Below are 6,000 nucleotides of genomic sequence, written 5' to 3' on the forward strand. Positions count from 1 at the left end.
GATGGAGAAAAATGTTTTTAATTTTTGTACTCGGGACTCAAAAATATATAAAAATCACATGAAATATTCAAAATAGCTTTTTCACTATATACCTGTTTAACTCAACTGAACTGTAAGTCTTCATCCTTTTATGAAGTGTTACTCTCTTCCACATCTGAATCAGCAAAGGCTGAGTAGATGTTATGAACAGTGAATTTATATCTTTTGAAGTTGGCTTGAATTTGAGCAGCATGTTGTACGTGTGCTCAACGTGCATTAGTTTTCCTGCATTCTGTTTCAGAGGTTTATTTTTTTGTTATCCTGTAAGAAAGACCACACAACATCAGGGTTAATGAGTGGTGAAGATGGCATCAAGAGGGTTAAACTGTCAAGTCCTTCAAAATCTTTCTCATGTGCTTCACTACCTCACCTTAGCATGTGTGCGCTTATTTTTTTCTAATTTGCCCACGTGCATGAAGTACAGATGCAAGTGCAAAGCATTCCAAAACCGCCATCAGCTCAACACTCCTTCACTGTTAAATCAGTTCACTTTGATATGGAATTTATTTGACATTACATTTATTTTAAGTTCCCAGATTTTTTTCAGCTGTTATTTGTTTTCTAGGAATCCCAAAAAGACATGCCAGCCTAATTGAAATATTTATCCATGGAGATGTTTTCTGGCTGGTTCGTTTGGTGAAAAACTTGAACATCTGGCAGTCCTGCTCTTTTACATTTCTTTTTTACAAGGAAAGATATAATGCTGTCAAACTCACACCCAGGAGGGCTACAGGTTTTCATTTTAGTCACAATTGTAATTGGTAAACAGCTTCAGCTGCCAACAGATGACCTGCTTACTTAAACCCAGGTGAACCTGTATGTCCATCATACAATATTTGTGTAGTAAAATATTTGAAAAATAAAAAGGAAAGGTCTGAGAAATGTTATTTTGTGCTGTCTGGCAAAACATTTTCATGATCACTGGAAAAAAAGTTAACTGACAGTTATGACAGCATGATAGCTAACAAGCTGTAGAATTAACATATTTTATTGAAAGCAAGTGATGGCAATGCTTAAAGAATTTGGCTGTAGAACAAATTGTGGGCTTCCAAAAAACGGATTTTGAGACCCCTGAGTTAGCTGTTCACCTGTTACCTTTGCTCACTTTGTACTTCCTCTTTGTGAGGCTAGTGGTTTAGAAATCAAGAAACAATTAAGGGTTCTGAATCACGTCAAAAGTAGTATGTGCTGTAACTACTTAAGACAGTGGCTTGAATGAAACTTAAGACACTATGACTCTCAGGGATGTTAGTTTGACACCCCTGTTTTTAAAGATGCAATGAATATTGATTACAGTGAAGGTTTGAGAAATATTTATTGCTCTGGTCGGCAAAACATTTTGTCGTTTACTGGGAAAAAAGAAAAGCAACACCTTAGGAAATGTCGGGTGTGGCAAAATAGACAGAGAGACAGGACCATTTTTGTCCCCAGGGGGAACTTCGGATTTTTACAGAAGCTAGAATGAGAGCTAACAAGACATAGAATTAACAAGTTTAATTTAATTGGCTTATCATTACGAATTTGTCTGGTGAAAAAAATGGTTTCCTTCCAGAAAGAGATTTTAACCTTCTGAGTTAGCTGTTAGCTCACTCGCTTTTCTTTCGTTAATGTTTGGCTGGTGGTTAAGAAAAAAAGAAACAAGGGTTCTGAATCTTAGAAAGTAAATTGATTAAAACAACTGTGTGCCATTAGTTGCATTAATTAGTTACTGCTGAAGACAATGGCTGAAACAAAAACTGCATCCACTGCAGCCCTACACATTCTGAGTTTGACACCCTTGATTTAAAGGGCATACTGTCTATTGATTTCAGTTCAGTTTATTGATAATTACAATACAAACATATGTTTCTACACCCACTGGACTGGTATAGAAATATGAAAATACACACAGCATGCAATAGCACAGAAGACACAAAATACTAACAAAGCAGTAGCAATAAATATCAATAGTATGTGTGTCTGTATAAAATGAGTTAAATAAATATCGGGTATAAATAAAATACTTTAATAGTAATAATAATAATAATACATTTTATTTATTTAGCACTTGTCCCATGTGCAAAGTAGTTTAACTTGCAAAATATATCAGACAATGCAATTAACTAATAAAAATGATAAGTAATAGCGCAACAGGAGCGCAAACTGAATGGTGTATGTGCTTACATAAGGAAATCTTGATCATAGGTCAAACATTTGATTATATATAAGTTAACAGTATAATAGCCCAGGTTCAAAAAGTGTCTGTGAGTCTGATGTTACTCCATCAAATGCTACAATAACCCTTTCTAAGGAACGAGGAAGAGGTCAGCAATAAGTTTGCTGCTGGAGTAGGTGGGATCTAAAGCAGTGGAAAGCACTTTATTTCAGGTATATATATTATACTGTATTATCCTTTGTCATAAGTGCTTTGTGTGAGTGGAAGCTTGATGAACTGAACTGGAACCATCCACTGCTTTTTGCCAGAGCACAGCTGTTATACCTGACTGTGATGTGACTAGTCAGTATGCTTGCTCTTCCTTGTTTATCTCTAGAAGCTCCTGAAGATCCAGATTGGGGAAGAAGGACTGATTATCCTTAGCCTCCACAAAAAGTTAAGGTGCTGTTGAGCCTTTTAAATAACATTGATTTATTTAATTAAACCTGTTATGTAAAATGAAAAACAAATATTTTGCATGTTTATTCTAGGTAAGATTTGCCTGGGCCAATATGAATATAAGTGTACAAGTAAAATCCACTCACAAAACAGGCTAACTTTTACAACTGTGCCAAAAGACATGGTAATTTTAGATTTTTAACAGAAATTTCAGGTGGTTAAATCATGTTGGGCAAGTTTTCCTTTCATAAGTTGCCACAAGTGTTATACTAGTATTAAGTTGCATGAGAGATTTTCCTGGACAAAAGTGGATATGCAAGTCAAATTCATTGTAAAACTTAAATAATCCAATTTCTGCAGTACAGTAATCCCTCCTCCATCGCGGGGGTTGCGTTCCAGAGCCACCCGCGAAATAAGAAAATCCGCAAATTAGAAACCATATGTTTATATGGTTATTTTTATATTGTCATGCTTGGGTCACAGATTTGCGCAGAAACACAGGAGGTTGTAGAGAGACAGGAACGTTATTCAAACACTGCAAACAAACATTTGTCTCTTTTTCAAAAGTTTAAACTGTGCTCCATGACAAGACAGAGATGACAGTTCTGTCTCACAATTAAAAGAATGCAAACATATCTTCATCTTCAAAGGAGTGCGTGTCAGGAGCACAGGCTGTCAGAAACAGAGAGCAAAGCAAACAAATCAATAGGGCTGTTTGGCTTAAGTATGCGAAGCACCACGGCACAAAGCTGTTGAAGGCGGCAGCTCACACCCCCTCCGTCAGGAGCAGGGAGAGAAAGAGATAAAAACAAAGAGTGAAAAATCAATACGTGCCCTTTGAGCTTTTAAGTATATGAAGCTCCGTGCAGCATGTCGCTTCACTAAGCAGCTGCACACAGAAGGTAGCAACGTGAAGATAATCTTTCAGCATTTTTAGACGAGCGTCCGTATCGTCTAGGTATGCGAACAGCCCCCCTGCTCACACCCCCTACGTCAGGATCAGAGAAAGTCAGCGCAAGAGACACAGAGAAAAGTAAGTTGGGTAGCTTCTCAGCCATCTGCCAATAGCGTCCCTGGGCAAACCAACTGAGGAAGCATGTACCAGAAATTAAAAGACCCATTGTCCTCAGAAATCCGCGAACCAGCAAAAAATCCGCGATATATATTTAAATATGCTTACATATAAAATCCGCGATAGAGTGAAGCAGCGAAAGGCGAAGCGCGATATAGCGAGGGATCACTGTATATAGGAGAGCAAACTGTAGTACCTATATAAGGTTTCCATTGGGTACACTGGTCAAACACTAAATATAATGTATAACTACTTTTTTCTGCCAATATCCTGTAGACATACAGGGTAGGTTTCATAATAACTCAAAATTGAACTAGTGTATCTACATAAGTGGGCCTTTCCTACCCATCTAAGCTTATTTCCTGTTTCCTGCTTTGTGCCCAGTGAAACACGAATAGGCTCTGGGCACTTTGACCCTGAACTCTGCAAAGCAGGTACAAGTGAGTGATGGATTGATAGACAGACTTTGGCTCTTATGAAGCAATGTGTGAAGGGTTTTTTTCTTCTTGTAGTTTAGATCTGTCCATTGTACCTTTAGAGCCAATCATTATTCCAACGCAGTACAATTTTTTCCCACATTGTCCCGGGTTTCTACTTTCAGCCTTTCACACTAGCAACTGGAGTGTAAAGTATGTCACATTTGTGACTTTAATTATTAGGCATTCAAAAATTATTAGAAACTGTAAGGATTGGATAACTAGGAAATGTGTAATACTGATATGTTTTTGGGAAACTCCCTTGTCATTAAGTTCTGGTTTTGTATAGCGCTGCATTCATCTAAGCAGGTTGGAGTAAATTAATGAATGTTCCAAGAGAAAAGCCAAGCAAAATGACACCTTTTATTGGCTAACTAGAAAGATTACAATATGCAAGCTTTCGAGGCAACTCAGGCCCCTTCTTCAGGCAAGATGAATGTTCCAACAAATGTAATCATTTAAATGTAAACATACTTTGTTTTTAGATCTGTTTCAAAATCTTGGGCTGCACAATCTTGGCACAATGGTTAGTACTGCTGCTTCCTGTATCCAGTATTTTGTGTTTGAATCCATTGTCCAGTTGTTGTCATTTGAAGTTTGCCTGTTTTCTCCATATCTACATGTTTTATACTGTGTTCTCTATTTTGTCTCCCACATTTCTCTATTTTTATCTCCCACATTCTTAAGTATGTGTTTGTTATGTTATTTGACAGCTCAGATTGGCTGGGTATGGGTCTGTATTTAGGTGGGTTCTGCAATGAACTAGTACCCTTTCTGTAGTTGGAAACTGCATTATACCTAATGTTGCAGAGATACACTCCAGTACTGCCTGTAATCCTGAATTGCATTAAGTGTGATTGAGCATGTTATATTATGTATGTCTATCCATCCAGTTTCTAAACTCACTCTATCCTCAGCAGGGTCGTGGGGAAGCTACAGCCTATCCCAGCAAGCACTGGGCACAAGGCAGGAACAAGTCCTGGAGAGAGCAACATTCCATCACTAGGTATGTTATATATATTAGTTCCAAAACCTTTTTCATAAATCTAAGTAATTTGTTTTTGTACAAGTAAAGTTCAAATGATTCACAAACCAGTATTTGTTTTACCATGTTAATTGCTAAATAAAAAGACTGTATACAGTATTTAAGAATATTCTGATAAAAAAAAATTAATCAAATGAATGTAAAATGAATCAAAAACAGTTTATAATGGACAGAATTTGACAGAAATAACTGAATTAAATGTAGTGACTTTACTTCTTGTAATTATAAATTAAAGACTTTAATTGTCATTAAGGATTAACACTAAAACTTATTTTTTCTATTGTATTCATTTTCAGAATAAGGTTTCTTCTAGTGTATAAAGTATTTAAATTCTTGGCAAAAACTATTTCATGACTGTGATCAGGCAATAATAACAGGTGGTGTTGTTGCTTAGATGTTTTGATTTAAATCCTTAGGTGTCAGTTTTTTCCCCCCTACATATAGTGTTAGTGCACTCATTTAATAAACATTTTCTAATAAATGTTAGTCTGTACATTATTTTAAAATATTATATATACCATATTACTTAAGACTGCTGTTTTTGAGTTCCAGGGAACCAGGTGAGAAGCCCAACCTGATTACTGTCAGTGTGGCGTTTAACACAGTCCCTCACGCATTCATGAGTGTTTCACTGGGAACTACAGTTTTCCTTTCACATGCAGTGGAATTCATGGCCATTTATTACATAAAATATTCAAAAATAGAGTTTTTTAGGAGTGGAGCAAATACTATTTCACATCACTTTAAGAAGTGGTTAGATTAATGGGCTATATAC

The sequence above is a fragment of the Erpetoichthys calabaricus genome, chromosome 11 (genome assembly GCF_900747795.2).
Source record: "Erpetoichthys calabaricus chromosome 11, fErpCal1.3, whole genome shotgun sequence".
Lineage (NCBI taxonomy): Eukaryota > Metazoa > Chordata > Cladistia > Polypteriformes > Polypteridae > Erpetoichthys > Erpetoichthys calabaricus.